This window comes from Hypanus sabinus, chromosome 5, assembly GCF_030144855.1.
Source record: "Hypanus sabinus isolate sHypSab1 chromosome 5, sHypSab1.hap1, whole genome shotgun sequence".
Taxonomy (NCBI): Eukaryota; Metazoa; Chordata; class Chondrichthyes; order Myliobatiformes; family Dasyatidae; genus Hypanus; species Hypanus sabinus.
Genome location: NC_082710.1, coordinates 144,346,090 through 144,364,223, shown reverse-complemented (window position 1 = coordinate 144,364,223; position 18,134 = coordinate 144,346,090).

Here is an 18,134-nt window from a genome sequence, read left to right as displayed (position 1 = left end):
TCAACATAGAATACAAAACCTACTATACAGGACAAGAAGGCAAATGCAATGTTGGCATTTATTTCAAGGCGAATCAAATATAAAAACAAGGACATAATGCTAAAGCTTTATAAGACACTAGACAGGCCGCACTTGGAGTATTGTCAGCAGTTTTGGGTCCCATATCTCAGAAAGGACATGTTGTGATTGGGGAGAGTCCAGGAGGTTCACGAGGATGATTCCAGGAATGAAGGAGTTAACATACGAGGAGCATCTGGCAGCTTTGGGCCTGTGCTCACTGGAATTTAGGAGAATGCGAGGGGAACTCATTGAAACCTACCAAATGTTGAAAGACTAGATAAGGTGGATGTGGAAGTGATGTTTCCTCTGATGGAAGTATCCAGAACCTGAGGGCACACCCTCAAAATTAAGGGGCAGCCTTTTGGAACAGAAGTAAGGAGGATTTTTTTAAGACAAGGAGTGTTGAATCTGTGGAATGCTCTGCCACAAACTGCGGTGGAGGCCAAGCCCATGGGTATATCTAAAGTGGAAGTCGATACATTCCTAATCAGTCATGGCATCAAGGGATATGGTGAGAAGGCAGGTGTATGGGGTTGAGTGGGATCTGGGATCGGCCACGATGAAATGGCAGAGCGGACTCGATGGGATGAACGGCCTAATTCTCCTCCCATGTCCTATGATCTTATGGACGTTGCAGGCCCTTTGGCCCACTATGCTGTTCTGTTCAATGTAAACCTTGTCTGTGACCAATCTAATGCTTCACGCCTGCACACCCCTTAACCCTCCATTTTCTTACATCCATGTGTCTATCAAAGTGTCTTTTAAATGTTCCTATTGTATCAGCCAGTGCCTTCCAAGCACCCACCACTCTCTGTGTAAAAAACTCTGCCTCCGACATCTCCCCTAAACTTTCCTTCACTCATATTAATGGGTCCTCTTTGGTGCTGGGCATTACTACCCTGGAAAAAAGTGCCAGCTGACCATTCTTTGTATATTTCTCACAATCTTGTATATCTCTATCAAGACTCCTCTAATCCTCCTTTGCTCCAAAGTGAAATGTCCTGGCTTGCTCAAATTGTTTTATTTTATTGTTTACCCTTGTGGTGAACTACATATACCTGTCTGGACACGTCCCCCCCACCCCACTGACTGCTCCTGTGGCTCCTCCCACAGACCCCGGTATAAAGGCGATTGGAGCCCGAGCCCTGCCCTCAGTCTCCAGGATGTAGCATGGTGGTCAATTGCTGCTTGTTCTTTCTTCCAGTCAATGAAAGCCGATATCTCGCCTCACGTCTCAGAGAGTTATTGATGGTGCATCAACCCTCAAAGCAATTAACTTTAAGTCTGAGATTGAGAGATTCTGCATTCATGGATATAGGGAAACAGCTTCAGAGTCTGAAAGGTCCACTTTAGCTAAAACCAGTTAAGCAAAACCCATTTGAAAGCTCAATTTTATCAACAGTCACTCTGTCCAATACATAACTCTACTTATTTGGGGGCTGTGGGTGTGACCATTGTCCATCCCTCACTGACCTTGAGGAGGTGGTGTTGAGCTTCCACCCGAACCACTGCAGCTCTGCTGATGAAGATGCTGCCACCCAGCCGATGGGGTGTCATGATGTGTGTTGCCTTGCAGCAACAACACACAAAAAGTTACAATAGATTACAGAAAGAAATACAAATAGAAATATAAAAAATACAAATAAAGTATACAAATAGTGCAGAAAGGGAACAAAATAGTGAGGCAGTGTTCATGGACCGTTCAGAAATCCGATGGCGGAGGGGAAGAAGCTTCTCCTGAAACATTTGCGTGTGCTTCCCTGGGCTCCTGTAGTTCCTCCACGAAAGTGGAAGGTGCACACTGCAGCCACTGTGCAGTTGGAAGATGGGATGGTGTGGATTGAGATCTCCTGATGCGTTCCCCCCGGTGCCCAGGCGCCATGATAGGGAGCTTGCGACGTCAGCCTTGCCCAAGATCTCCTCCCCCTCCCCTTCAGATGTGAGTGACGTGTCTCGGGGGACCGTTAGCTGCACTGGTACATAAACAGATCGCTGACATTTAACCCGGCGATTTAACCAAAATAATGGGACTTATCAATCATAGACTCACAATTTCACAGCACCACACACAAACACAAACCCATAGCATAGGACAACAAAAGGAGAAAAGACAATTGTTAGCATTTTATTTCACTAACAGTGACTTTAAAGAGTCTACCTTCAGTGACACAGCTATTTATTCCTTAATGAAAATATCTCTTTAAACATTTTCAAATAGATTTCCAGATCCATGCAAAATCCTCTATAGGTTTCACTGTGCACAGGATTAGAAGTTTAATTAATAGTGGGATGATAACAGTCAGTATAAAATTAAATTTGTTCTAATCATACTCAGAAATTTCCTGTTAAAATGTTGACTCCAATTATCAACCAATCAGAATTCAATTCAAAGGCCAATGTATTATACAAGAGTAACACACACAAAATGCTGGAGGAACTCAGCAGGTCAAGCAATATCTATGGAAAGGAATAAACATTCAATGTTTTGGGTCAGGACCCTTCATCAGGGCGATATATAAGAATTACATTGCATTATACAAGAAACAGGGTGGAAGGTAATTTAATTTGATATAAATATTTAAGCAGGTAAATATCCAGCAGTTAATATAATCTTTTTTGATCAATATTCAACTCAGTTACTGTACATCCAGAGTTTATTTAGTTTCAAATTTGTTTGCATTGAAGTCAGATTAAGTGGTTCTCGTCTTAATTTTAATTCTCTTATATTAAAGGAGTCTGTACCTAATGTAGAATAATGGTTGTCCATGTTTTCATGGAAGTGCTCCTCCCTACAATTCTGTCCAAAATAATATAACATGCCCCATTTGTCTTGGTTGCAAAAATTTATAATTAATGTAACAACAATGAGTTTGTAAACTTTGCAGAGGCATCAACCCATAGATGCCAGCATCAACACATGGTCAGCTTCCTTTCCCTAACGTATCGAGCATTGACTGTGTTCCTTGTGTTCAGAATTTGTCAGGTGTGAAGGATAAAATGTTTTGTTAATACAAGTGACAACATCATTCCTGCATGGTAGCAATTTCAGAATCGACTGGGTTGTCTCTCTTTAATAATAAAATGATTTGTAGTCCAGATTTACTGTGTTTCTCAGGTCAGATTGTGTAAATCCTAATCACAGACTGCCCACACTGGACTGTATTCATGGCTCAGGCCTGAGTACTTTTGACATAGAAGAAAAGTAGCAATAAATACATGTTGCTAAGGCTTCTCCAATCTAGATGTGAGTTATAAGACAGACAACAGGCCAATTCTGAGATGCCACACGTAGGTCCGGAACACCATTTTACATAGCGAATGGAACCACACAAGGAATTTATAATTCTAACTGAATTATGACATCCTGACACCACATTGTTTATTGATTGTTGTTCTAAGTCAGGGGTTCCCAACCTTTCTTATGCCATTAACTCCTACCATTAACCAAGGGGTCTGTGGAACCCAAGTTAGGAACCTTTGGTCTAAGTGTTTTTTTTTGTTCAAATTGTGTTCCTTTTTGTTAAAAAAAAATGTACAAGTTATATTTTTACTGCGAATGTTGCTTTATGATGCTATGTTTCTCTGATGCTGCTGCAAGGAAGATTTTTTTAGCACACCTATGCATACATGTACTGGCGCGCACGAGAGTGAATTCAGGTTTCTATTGCAGATCTCCTACTCATTAACCCAACAAGATTTCTCCAACCCCAACACAGACACAGTCAACTCTTCAGAAACCCATCTAACCCATATAAATCCAAATCCCAGCACTGATCTGACCAATGACAAGAAACACAAGGGTCTCCCAACAGATCTCACGCTACACTGGGTTCCACGCACATCCCGGTTTACTTACTAGATGACAACTGACCCCACACAACTAGAGTCACTCTCCCAAGCAAGGACATGCAACAGAAAGACCACAATTTAAGCAAAGCAGTGTGGACATAAAATGTTCACAAAAAGCAAGTGACCAAAGAATAACTAGATGCAGAATCCTCTACACAGAAACACATTAGACACAAATCTGCTTGCCCAGACATGCAGTAAGTACAGGGACTTTTCAACAGTTGTACAAAACCAGGCACAGAACTATATCGGCGGAATGCCCCATATGCTATGTTTTCCATTAGGATATGGTAAACAAAGATAAAAAAAAACACACAGGAAACTTGCAGATGTTGATAATCTGAAATAAAAACAGAAGATGCTGGAGATACTCAATAGGTCAAGCAGCATCCGTGGAGAGGGAAGCCGTGATGCTTCAGATAAATTTGATTAAAGGTCAACTATCTGAAATGATTGCCCTTGTTTCTCTCCCTCTCTCTGAGTTAATGACTGTTTACAACATATTTTGTGTGGATTACACCAAACAAAGTTTCATTTTCACATGCAAACAAACTCATAACCAACTCCACAGGAAACACAGAACTATCCTCAGAAGAACACATAAAACACAGAGTTGCAGCAGATGCAGTCTCACTGTCTCTCTACTTGACTTGGGATCACCTGGACAACAACAGTGTCTGTCTATGTCAAGCTGTTTGTTGATTACATCTCAGTATTCAACACCATCATTCCCTCAATTCTAGCCAATAAGCATGAAAACATGGGCCTCTGTACCTCCCTCTGCAACTGGATCCTTAATTTCCTCATTGGGAGACCACGGTCACTGCAGCTTGGAAATAACATCTCCTCCTCATAACAACAGTGCACCTCAAGAATGTGTGCTTGCCTACTGCTCAACACCCACAACTGTTATGGTGAGGCACAGCTCAAATCTACGAATGCCACAGCTGTTGTCAGCAGAACCTCAGATAGCGACGAGAAGCTGTACAGGAGTGAGATAGGTCGGCTGGTTGAGTGGTGTCGCAACAGTAACCTTGCGCTCAATGTCGGTAAGATTGAGGAAAAGATTGTGGACTTCAGGAAGAGGAAGTCAAGGGAACACACACCATTTCTCATTGAGCAGTCAGCAGTAGAAAGGGTAGGCAGTTTCAGGTTCCTGAGTGCCAACATCTCTGAAGATCTATCCTGGATATTGACGCAATTATGGAGAATGCACTCAATCATCTATAATTCATTATGAATTTGAGGAGATTTGTTATGTCACCAAAGACTAGCAAATTTCTACAGACTTACTGTGGAGAGCATCCTAACTAGTTAGATCACCACCTGGCAAGCAGGGATCACTGCAAAGGATCAGAAAAAAGTTGCAGAGCAATGTAAACTCAGTCATCTCCATCATGGACATTGGCCTCCCCACCATCGAGGACATCTTCAAAAGGCAGCATCCATCATTAAGGACCCTCACCAACCAGGACATGTCCTCCTTTCATTGATACCATTGGTGAAGAGGTACAGGAGCACACTCTCAATATTTTAGAAACAGATTCTTCCCCACCAGCAAAAGATTTCTTAATTGACAATGAACCCATGAACACTACCTCACTTTTTTTGCTTTCTTTTTGCATTACATTGAATTTTTAAATATATTTATTATAATTTATAGTATATTTCATGCATTCCACTCTTTATGTATTACTGCTGCCACAAAACAACAATTTCCACTATGTATGTCACTGGTATTAAACCTGATTCTGAATCTGGAATTGGTTGATTATTGCCACATGTATTGAGACACAGTGTCTCACAAACTGCTTGTCTTGCATACTGCACACAGATCAAATCATTGCACAGTGCATGGAGATCGTACAAGAATAAAACAACAACAGAATGCAGAATAGTGTAAGAGACACAGAAAAAGTGCAGTGCTGGTAAACAATAAGAAGCAAGATCATATGGAGGTAAATTATGAGGCCAAGGGTCCCTCTTATCCCACCAGAGAATCTTTTACCTGTGGTATATGCTTTCGGGCTTTAATATCTTCTGCAAAATGGAAGAGGGGAGAAGAAAGCTGCCTGGAATGGTTAGGGTCTTTGATTATGCTTGCAGCTTTCCTGAGGCAGTGTATCCTGGGAGGTGTATACAACATCCTGGGACGGGAGACTGGTTTCCATGATGTCCACAACCCCCTGCAGTTTGTTGCAGTTGTGGGCAGACCAGTTGCGGTACCAAGTCCTGGAGCATCCAGATAGCATCCTATCTGGATACTTTGTGTGGACCATCTCCAGGGGAACACACTAAACACAGAATCATCTCCACAGGACCACGTGAAACACAGGACCACACTAAACACAGAATCGTCTCCACAGGACCACGTGAAACACAGGACCATCTCCACAGGACCACACTAAACACAGAATCATCTCCACAGGACCACGTGAAACACAGGACCATCTCCACAGGACCACACTAAACACAGAATCATCTCCACAGGACCACGTGAAACACAGGACCACACTAAACACAGAATCGTCTCCACAGGACCACGTGAAACACAGGACCACACTAAACACAGAATCGTCTCCACAGGACCACGTGAAACACAGGACCATCTCCACAGGATCACGTGAAACACAGGACCATCTCCACAGGACCACACTAAACACAGAATCGTCTCCACAGGACCACACTAAACACAGAATCATCTCCACAGGACCACGTGAAACACAGGACCATCTCCACAGGATCACGTGAAACACAGGACCATCTCCACAGGACCACACTAAACACAGAATCGTCTCCACAGGACCACGTGAAACACAGGACCACACTAAACACAGAATCGTCTCCACAGGATCACGTGAAACACAGGACCATCTCCACAGGACCACACTAAACACAGAATCATCTCCACAGGACCACGTGAAACACAGGACCATCTCCACAGGACCACACTAAACACAGAATCATCTCCATAGGATCACACTAAACATTCGACCATCTCCGAAGGAAACCTAGAATTTGTTCAATCAAAAGTTCTTTTAAATTGACATTCCGTCCCATTTTGTTCCAAATTGTGCTTTGAATTAATATCCTGCGCAATAATAATTGTGGAAGATCATTAATACGAAGTTTTTAGATTACAACACGTGCATAAAGCTCAGAGCGTACATCGGAAATCCTGTACGAATGTATTGTTTCGTTTTCCGTGTGTCTAATATAGAGACCAGTGACAAACAGAACTCTATCTACAGATTTATATAATTGCACACGCATGCACGTCCAGTCTGAGAAACCTTGGCCAGAACATCTCAAGCTAAACCGACCTGCACTGAATGAAGAGTTTCTTAGTAAGTCAGCAGCAGATATAATGTAAGAGTTGTGTAAGAAATTAACCCTGGTTCCAACGTCCAAAAATTTAATAGCTTTTTTTTGGGTCAATTATTATTCTAGTTACTTTAAATGAGGTAATCTAGCAGGAAATAAATTTAATGCAGCTTGAAACCGCAGATTAACTTTTGTCCATTCAGTCTGAATTTACAGAGATTATAATAGTTTTGTTTAAAAAAACAGCGTAGTATGTGCTTTGGAAACCGAAGATGAACAGAAAGGGTACAATGTAATGTGGACTCTAGTTAGGGACTTAAAAGATAATTATACTAATAAATAAAGATGACGATCACGGTAATTTAAAGTATCAATCTCATCTTTAATTCAATTTACTGCAGTTATCCGGAACGCAATTAGAAGACAGCGATTAGCAAAAGTGAACATAAGACGGTTGTGATTTCACTAATTTAAAGATACGAGATAAACAAGACTGATACTTGCTTTAATCTATTAAAATTAGTTGCTTCACTTAAAGCTAAATTAAATCCATTTTGCGAAGTTCACATCTAGCAAAACATTGCGAGGGTCCACGCAGAAAGCAGATCATAATTAAAACTATCCAATTAAATGCCGAGGTTGTGAAGTGTGCTTCAGGGCACATGACACCAAACTAGTTTCTTTCCAATCATCAAAAAGAGTAAAAATTCATTGTCCAGCTCGAAGAAGTGCTCATCTGATATCAACGAAATATTTTTATGACAATCCCTTCCTATAGTGGTGATCGGATTCTTAAAAATAGGTGGCATTATAATTGTTTTAGTATCGGACAGTTTACTTAAAAGTGCATCGTATCCGTGATTTTCACAGTGCAAAATTGTGTGTCGACGGACACGGGTCTCCGCTTTAGGTTTGATTATCACTTTTACTTGATTACATGATAAGCACTGTTTTATCATACTCCCCGCCCAAAAAACAGTGGTAACCTGAATCGACGAATCTCCAATTATTTTAATACAATTCCAGGTGGGATAGAATTCTTCGTTGAGATGATTTTTGATCTGGTTTTAATATTCGCTCTCCAGCAACTTTTTTTAAAAAAGAAATGTAATGACTTTCTATTAAACAGTACGCAATTCAATCTTTATACGACCTTTTCCCAAGTCTATTTATAGCGGGCACAGAGGAAGAGTTCGATTACTTCGCATACATTAGTCATACTAAATTTATAACAATGTTATTTAAAATATAAAAATAACATAAGGAAGTCGTTGAAGAGTGGCAGGTTGTCTCAAAGTGCTTTCCTGTGGATTGATTTAATTTGTGTTTCGATCGTTTAGCAGACGAGATAAATCTGGGCAACGTTGCTTTAAAAGTTCCTTGATTCCCGAGGCCGCCGCAAGTCGCAGGTGCAGCGGGGTTTGGAAATATAAGTTTAAAAAAAAGTTGGAGAGACAATTATCACACTGTAACGCGTCTGATTAACATGCCTGGCACTCTCTTTCCTTGTCGATCCGACTCCTAGCAACAACAGACAAAGGGGAGAGCGGCTTTAGCCGGGTCCACTGGGAAATATCGATGCCTTTGATCTATCACTATTAAACACAGAAAGAGAAAAAGGAGTCAGAACTATTAACCCAGGGCAGAACAGAGCGGGCCACGGTACTCCTAACCACACACTTCAAACTTAATAACCTGCTTCCAATGCAAGAGGATTACCTTTCACTAAAATAGACAACGACATCTTCCTTTAGCCAGACTGGAAATGACATTGAATTGAGAAACTTACATTAGTTTCTGGCCTAAAAGTTAAAAGGCGATGTCACATTTATTTGGGAGGGATCCGCTCTTAATATTTTGTCTGTTTTGATGGCACCGTTGTTGTTTTTTCTTTGGTTCACAGTTATGGATTCAAATTCGTGTTGGGAAAATAAGCCAAATGTCAAAATTATTGATCACACAAACAGGGTTTATAATATTAAATGGACTACAGGTATGAAATGTTCAACCGATGAAAATAATAATCAACTTCGAATTTTATAGAACTAAATTATTAACAACTTAGACTTGCGGGAAAGTCACAAACTATATAGAAATCTTTCGTTTGACTGATGTTGCTCTGTAGATTATGGTGATTTTAGGCTAAGTCTTTGAAGCCCTGTCGCTTTCATTTATTTTGACTGCAGCACAATACATTCATGTTTGAGCTGTTATTTGTGCTCGTTACAGCGGAAAGTACACGGCTACCCGAACAAAAAACGAGAGGCTGGAATACCTCTGCCACATCAGCTTTATCCTTCCTGTTTTTTAAAGATCCCTGAACGGTTCTGGTTTTCAACACATTTTACACCAGTCAAGTCTATCTACCTTCCAGCCTCCGCCACCCTCTCCCCAAACCCCAGCGCCAAAAGGCGGGCGATCGACAGGCAAGGATGAACACAAACTCACCCCTCTCTGCAAAAGCATTGACACAAAGTCACCCAAAGCCAGCTGGAGAGGCCGAGTAGTCTGCACAGCTCAGAATGCTGCCCGGGACTGAAATTAAAGAAGGTGGCCTGCAATTTTTTCCACGATTTAGATCTTTTAAAAATGCTAATCAATTAGATGACCGATTCTAAAATCGAAAACACCCACGAATAATTGAACGCAAAACTTTTATAATTCGTCTGCTTCGTCTTTTGAAACGTTTAATTTGTCTGGTCACCTTGCGGCTGAAAAATCTCCCCCCCCCCCACCAATTTCAGGAATTCAAACGATTTGATAAAACTTTTCAGTAACATTAATTATTTTAATATTTATTTTGCATTAAAAATAGCCTCTTATTGTTAGTGGTAACATGCGAACGGGAGAGGGGATGAAGAAAGCACTCGGTCCACTCGTCTCGGAAGCTTTCTACTTGCCGGAGTTCACTGCACTTAGAAACTGAAGTTTAAAAATAAAACATTTCATTTTGCATAATTTGGGGGATCGTTCGATGATGACAGTATAGATAACAATAGCAATAACAATGTCTCTTCAGAAAAGACACTGCATCGATTTTAACTCCTGTAATTTTGGCGGCGGTGATATTTTCAAATGTGCTTTCAAATAATTTCAGAAGATCGAAATGTCAGTGAAGCGGTGAATATTTTGAACCCTTTGGTGCCACGATTATATATATTTTTTGCATTGTACAAACTTCAGAATCAATGAAGACAATATTAATATGAAAACACAATCAGGAATAGACTGCGTTAGAACAAGGTAAACTCTTCAGAAACAAAAAGAGGTGGAACAATTATAAAAGAACACTCTCAACTCCGATATTACCTGTAAAACATTGTTTTGTTTTTGGTGCTAATAGACAACATAACCCCATTAAATATACTTAGCTCGTTTTGAACAACGTTTGAAAGGGTTATAATATACCAGATTAATCCTACACACCTGTCTTGCAATACAATGAAGAGGGGCCGGATGAAAAGAACCTGTATATATATACCTGTAGATATCTATATCAGACATCTAAAAAAATTATATGACATTTTAAAAAATAAACGTGTGTTTTAAGATTTAGAATGGTTGAGATGGTGTGACGTGGAATTAGTATGTCAGAAAGACGGTATTCTTCTGAGGACTAATAAAATCAGGGTAAAATAAAACAGTTCGTGTCAAACTTATTTGCCATGAATTCTATCGCATTCTTGTTTTACGAGAAACCAATCTGACACAAACGGGACATTTTATTCTAACAAATTGCTTTGCAGAAAATGTTGTATAACAGTTCCCCACCGAATTCCGAAGCGGCCGTTTCAATGTTATTTACAGACCTTCTCTAGCGCAGTCTGAAACACTAAGACAGTTACAAAGCAGAGCGTATAAACTCCCGACGCACGCACTACTTCAATGTGGAAAGGAATATTTCTTCTCCTTACTCGGGATTTAACGCTGAAGATTACGAGTTGCATTTTGTGTCCGTTACAAAAATGCCCTTGAACAAACATCTGAGTCACCGCGTAGATTATTTATAAAAAGACAAAGTAAAATATTTTGTAATCGGTCTGTCTATAAAAAGTGGGACTGAAACGAGTGACATTCGTTCAATTTTGATACCTGCACTGACATAATTACTAAAAAAGAGACGTCTGATAAATAATTACATTTAATCCTCATTAAAAAGTCGTTCGGAGATCAAATTATTAAAAAGACTCATATCTGTGTGAAAGAGAAACTTTTTTCAAAAGGGGTAATTATAATTTATTTTCCCTTTGTCATTTGGCAAGCGAAGGAACAAAGCTTTAAGTCTTTAAATCAGCAGAACTGGTAATTGCTAGATGCCCCAACTTTTTTTCTCTCTCTCTTGAGTTTCGCTGTAAAATATCGACAGGAGGTCCCTATCGCACAAAGCAACTTGCCCCAGTCGGGTAGACAAGATCTACAATTACCAATGCATTATTTGGATTTCTGAGTCATTAATATGCACAAAATGCCACGGCTAATCCTATAATCCGTTTTGTTTCATTAATTGCATTCTAACACAAGCAGAAAGGGGAAAAAACAGCAGAAGTTAAAACACTTTTTTTTCTCTGCCGTGGAACTCAGCTCTTCTTTATTTTTGAAGGGCGTGAGAGTAAAGTTTAGCCAGATTTACATTACTCTAGAGGAATACGATCATTTGTCAGCACGGTCCCCATCCCAGAACAGGACAAGTGAACGAAGAGTAAACGAGATTACATCCGTTTCATTGTCGAGCATACAACATATTGGCGATTTCTTTCGCGTGATCTCAAAAGGAAAATTCTAACTTTCCCGTTTTAACCAGACGGAATACGATCTTCTTTGCTCCCTGTTAGTTGTTAGAGACACAACGGACCAGAGCTGACAACCCGCCGGCATTTTCCCCTCCTTTGCCACATCCCACAACACTCCCGTGAACTCTACACTCTCCGCACTTCTGAACTGCTTTCGCCGCTGACCGTGTCTTCGGCTGCTCTGGAATTCGCTCCCCAAATCTCCACCGCCCGCCTTCTTTAAGGTGTTCGTTAAATCAAACATTTCTGGGTCTCTTTCCCTAATCTTCCTCGACCACTCACATTTTTGCACAGTAATTGCTTTCGTGAAGCACCTTGGAACTGCTCTGTGTGTTAGCTAAACAGAGTTGACTTGTACAGTATATCTTGCAATAAATTAATGATTAATTAATTGAGATCGAATTTTTTTTTTGGATGCTGGTGTTCCTAATAAGGTTAGCATTTACCCCTCTTCACTAACTGTCCTTGAGAAGGTGATGGTGAACTGACTTCCAGAAGATTTTCGGTCCTTCTGACGAAGGTGCTCCTAGAACCTGCAGGGGAGGGAATTCTAGGAAGTGGACCCAGTGACAACGGTGATATATTTCCGGATTGTGCGTGACTTGTAGGACAATCTCTAGGTGGTTCAATGTAAATTTATCATCGAAGTATGTACTGTATATGTTACCAGATACTACATTAAAATTAATATTCTTGCAGGCATGTACAGGGAAAATAGAAATACAGTAGAATGTTATGAAAAAAAACAAAGACCGACTAACACCAAAGACAAAGTGTGCAAGTACAAAGAATGTGAATTGTGAAGAGTCTTCGAAAGTGAGACTGTAGAATCAGTTCAGGAAAGTGGCAGATTAAGTTATCCCTATCAGTTCAGGAGCCTGAGGCTGTAGGGTAATGACTGTTCCTGAACCTGATGGTATGGGACCTAAGGCTTCCATGCCTCCTTTGCATAAGTAGCAGTGAGAAGAGAGCATGGCCTGGGCGGTGGGGTCACTGATGATGCGTCCTGCTTTCTAGTGGCAGGGCTCTGTGTAAATGTGCTCAGTGGTGGGGAGAGCTTTGCCTGTGATGGACTGGGTTTCATCTACCACTTTCTGTAGCTATTTTTGTTCCTAGGCGGTGATGCTTCCATCCTAGGCTGTGAGGCAACCAGTTAGGACACTCTCCACCATCTATGGATGCAGCTGAAGGCAGTCTGCAGCCCTTCTTCTTGGTGGTAGATGCCTTAGGTTTCGGTTGGAGGAGTCCAGGTATCTAGGACTTTAACAGTAACAGACTGCAGCCACTCTGATATAAGGACTTTGAGAGTGGTAAATAGATTGCCTTCAAGCCGTTTTCTTCTGGATTGTCCTGAGCCTCTTGAGTTTAAGCTGCCCTTATTTAGACAAGCAATCCATCACACTCCCTCTTGAAGATGATACTTAATTATAGCATCATTCCATACTCCATGACTTTTGTCACTGAGTTCTTTCATTTGCTGGGGTAAAATTCTAGTCACTGTTACTTCAACAATATTTTCCAAACGTTCTTCTTTAATTATTAATGTATTGAACGTAGACCTGGCAGGAAAATACAACATCCATTACCCATTCCTCTGATTAAGGTAGTTAGGATATGAGAAAATAAGAGATTGTAATGTCTCCAGCCTGCTCCACCTCTTAATATAATTACACCTGATCTGCCCAGGACTGAATCTTCTTTGTGTAAGTTACCCTCGATTCCCCATTCTTTCAAAAATCAATCACTCAATAATCTAACACTAATCTAACCACAAAAAATCTATAAATACCCTCAGTAATCTGACTCCCCAGAGTAGAGAATTCACTGCATTTTTATTTCTATTTTATGCACAACTTATCAATTTTAAATTTAGAGAGAGAGTGAGAGAGAGAGAGAGAGAGAGAGAGAGAGAGAGAGAGAGAGAAACTGAATTACTGTACAATATTTACTATGATTATGTATCGCATTTTACTACTGCTGCAAAGTTAACAAATTTCACAACATATGCTGGTGATATTACACCTGATTCTGGTTCACTGCACTCTGAATAAAGGATTTCCTATTCACCCTAGTTTCAAATAACCACTCTCTTTAATCTTGTATCTTTGGAAACACTTAGAAGACAAATTGGTTGATTTGCTCCCTTGGTAGAGGAGAAAAGGGTTTTTACAATAATCTTTTAGTTTCATTGTTACGGGTATTTAAAAAAACAGGTTTTTCTCAATTGCTTGAAGATGTTTTCTCTAGCTCATGGAGCATTGAAGATGTAGATCTATTGTTATCTCATAGAAATGGGCTTAAATGGCTTCCTATTCCTACATCTTCAAGCTGGTACACTTCAGCTCAGTGAATTGTACACTTCTCGGTTGAGCAAGAGGAGAGGATGTCCATCATTGACAGTTCTGAACGGTAGAGGTAGTTTTACCTGTTTATGAAGCTTCCTTCCAATACTTCAGTTCTGTTGCCTTCACTAGAACCAGATTTCAGATGTAGAATAGAACTACAGCCAGTTGCCTGTACATCTGCTCGTTAATGCAAAAATCTAATTAGCCAATCATGTGGCAGCAACTCAATGCCTAAAAGCATACTGACTTGGTCAAGAGGTTCAGTTGTTTTTTGAAGCAAACCTCAGAATGGGAAAGAAGTGTGATCTTTGACTGTGAAACAATTGTTGGTGCCAGGCAGGGTGGTTTGAGTATCTCAGAAACTGCTGCTCTTAATTTTCACATACAACAGTCTTGAGTTTATAGAGAGTGCTGTGAAAACAAACAAACAAAAAAGCTCCCAGTAAGTGGCAGCTCTAGTGTAAATGCCTTGTTAATGAGAGAGGTTGGAGGAGAATGACCAGACTGGTTGGCGACAGTAACTCACATAACTACATGTTACAACAGTGGTGTGCAGTAGAGCATCTCTGAATGCACAACACGTGGAACCTTGAAGCGGATGGGCTACAGCAGCAGAAGATCACGAATATTAGGTACCTCCAGCACCTAACAAAGTAGTCACTGAGCGTATATTGCACTTTTATTGCGGAAAAAAACCAGAAGACAAACTTGTACTCCATCAACATTTAGCAATTTTCCACCTTCATTGATGTGGAATGATGAACTTCTACAGCATACTTCACAACCCCAGGGGATGTTTTACCTTGTGAACTGCATTTGTGGTCACTCGCTTTGCTCAAACTTGTGTCACATTGTTGTCAGAGCTTAATCCCCACCAGTAGAAAAGCAAATGGATGGTCCAAAGAAACACCTGGAACAACATTTTAGCTTGTGGGGAGTAAGCAATCGCTTGGGCTAATTGGCAAGACCTGTTAAATAATTATACAAAAGAACAGAAAATGTCGGATTTGCTCAGCAGCTCAGGGAAGACCCATGGAGAAAGAAATAGTGTTTACGCTTGAGGTTGATCACCTTTTGCTTTTTGAACTCTTGTTGGACTGATTGGTCTCCTGCACTTTATGTTTCTGTGGCAAATAAGTGTATAGGCTGCAAATGCAAATAAGGATCTAGCAGCAAATACTAAACTGTTCTGGTTGTTACATAATATCAAAATAAGATGGGATCACCTCACCCAACAATCTACCCCATGGTTTCATTACTCATCTGTTTGATGTCAAATCACCATAGGTAACGTGGTATCCTTTACTTGTTTTATTACTGTGGTCATTAGAAATAAGTGGGTTGGGTTTATATTAATTTTGTTTTGTTCTGCAGGCATAGATTCCATGTGAAGCTGCTGTTTCACAATGTTGATTACCTTTCCACGGTGGTTATTGTTCATACATGATTGCACAGTGAGTGTGTGTAAGATTGATGGGGGATGGTGGTGAGTAAGACTGGAAGGATTGACCACATCACCAGAATGGGCTCTTTCTGTGAATGACAAGAGGCTTAAAGCCAGATGTTTCGTTTCAAATCCAAAGGAGGTGATGCCAGCCACCCATAGTGGTTATATGAGTATTGTCCAGTATGATGTAGCCTTTGATCAAAAAGGAGCTTCCTGGACTGGCATTTTATGTAGGTCAGTGAGAACAGTGCTAAAGCATCAGTTGAAATTTGAATGAAGACACTGATCAGCAGATAGCTCAAATAGGACAAAACATTTACTATTAGACTACAAAAGGGGTCACCTGGTTGGCTCTGCCATTCCACCTTGACTGATATATTATCCCTCCCAATCCCATTCTCTTGCCTTCTTCCCATAGCTTTCGATGCCCTTACTAATCAAGAATTTATCAATCGCTGCTTTAAATATACCTGATGACTTGGCCTCAACAGCTGTCTGTGGCGATGAATTCAACTGATTCACCATCTTCTCGCTAAAGAAATTCCTCCTTATCTCTGTTCTTCAGGGACTTCCTTCTATTCTGAAGCTGTGCCCTCTAGTCTTAGACTCCCCCACTATAGGAATATCTTCTCCACATCCTCTCTCTATAGGCCTTTCTTTATTAAAGAGTATTTCTTATAAAGATTGACTTCAATATTGTCCACAACGTTTTGAAATTCTTCCCCTCATCCTCCACTGCTAATATCTCCAATCAGGCAAACAACGAGATGACTGGTCAACTCACTAAGAAGAACAGATGGGAGGGTCAATTAAATGACTGGAAGTAGAATAATGGTATTCTAGACATGAGTTATAGACAGGGTAGTCTCAGCTCCTCTGTTGATGCACCTTGAAATCATCTTGCTTTAGGAATGAGTGCGTAGTGCACAAAATCCACGTCTTTCTGTTTTCTTTACACTTTTCCTGAACAATTCTCTGTGGCTCAGCCCCTTGATGCTGTGTCTGGTTTGGTCTCAGACTCCCAGTACCTCACTCACCTTTCTGTTGTTCACAGGCGAGAAGATAATGTTGCTCAGCTGGATCTGTTGATATACAGCAGAACATGACCACATCCAGTAGAAATCCCCTGGAAACAATCTAGAGCAGTAAGCATGATATTTCTGTTCCTTATTGCCGAGGTCCTGAGATCAATTATATCATTGACCGGGATCAAGTAGATCAACAAAGGAGGTGAACCACTCTGTGACTCTCACTGGATCAACTAACTAAGCCATTGAGAAAGATACATTTACTGCAGAGGGAAATGGGCTATCAGTGTTTTGTGTTAAGACTTTCATCTGGGCTGAAGCCCATCAGAATGTATATTATAGGTTTTCATCAGGATAAATTTGGCAAAAAGGACAATGGAACACACACAACATGCTGGAGGATCTCAGCAGGCCAAGCAGCATCTATGGAAAAGAATAAACAGTAAATGTTGCAAGCAAAGACCCTTCTCCAGGACATCCATTTCCAGAGATGCTGTCTGACCGGCTGAGTTTCTCCACAGTTTTGTGTGTGTTGCTTTGGATTTCCAGCATCTGCAGACTTTCTTGTGTTTGTGAAAAATACAATGAGTTTTCAGAAGCCACTGAGCATTCCCTTCGCCACTCCCCCTGCGTGTTTTATTAAGATAATGACAGCCAGCATTTGATGCATTCCTTTGTTGTCCCCAAAGATCAATAAATTATTCTAGTCAGCTTTAATTTAAATTAAACGATTTATTTAATTGGGAAAATTCTCTCTGTTGTGAAAATAATGTTGTCAAAGATTGTAATAAAAGACTCTAAAACAATGAAGATATTGGCAAGGGAAGCCCTAGGCAGGAATTAACAGAATAAAACAAATGTTGCCCAAGTGCCCTGTTGTGATGAATGAAAATATTATGCAAAAACATACAATGTAGATTTTATTAGGTCCATGGGGTTATTTTGATTTCATCTTACTTTTAGAGATTTAGAGCAGGCACATTTAATATTAATAAATTCATGCTCTGTGTTCAATCTAGCTACAACTGAATAAAAGGTTACAAGCTCTTTAAATCAAAGCGTCATAAACTGCCAAGTGCAGATCTGATTTCAGCATTGAATAAAGATACTGATTCACTCATTAAATCATCATACATTTATTAATTCATGATCCCCATTAAGGCATTTGACAAGTGAATACTTATTAGGGTAAAGTACAAGAGTCCTGTAAAACAATTATATGTAACACTAAGTCAATAGGTTAGTAGAATGCAATAAATAACACGGCTACAGTTGGGGTCAGGCAGAGTTA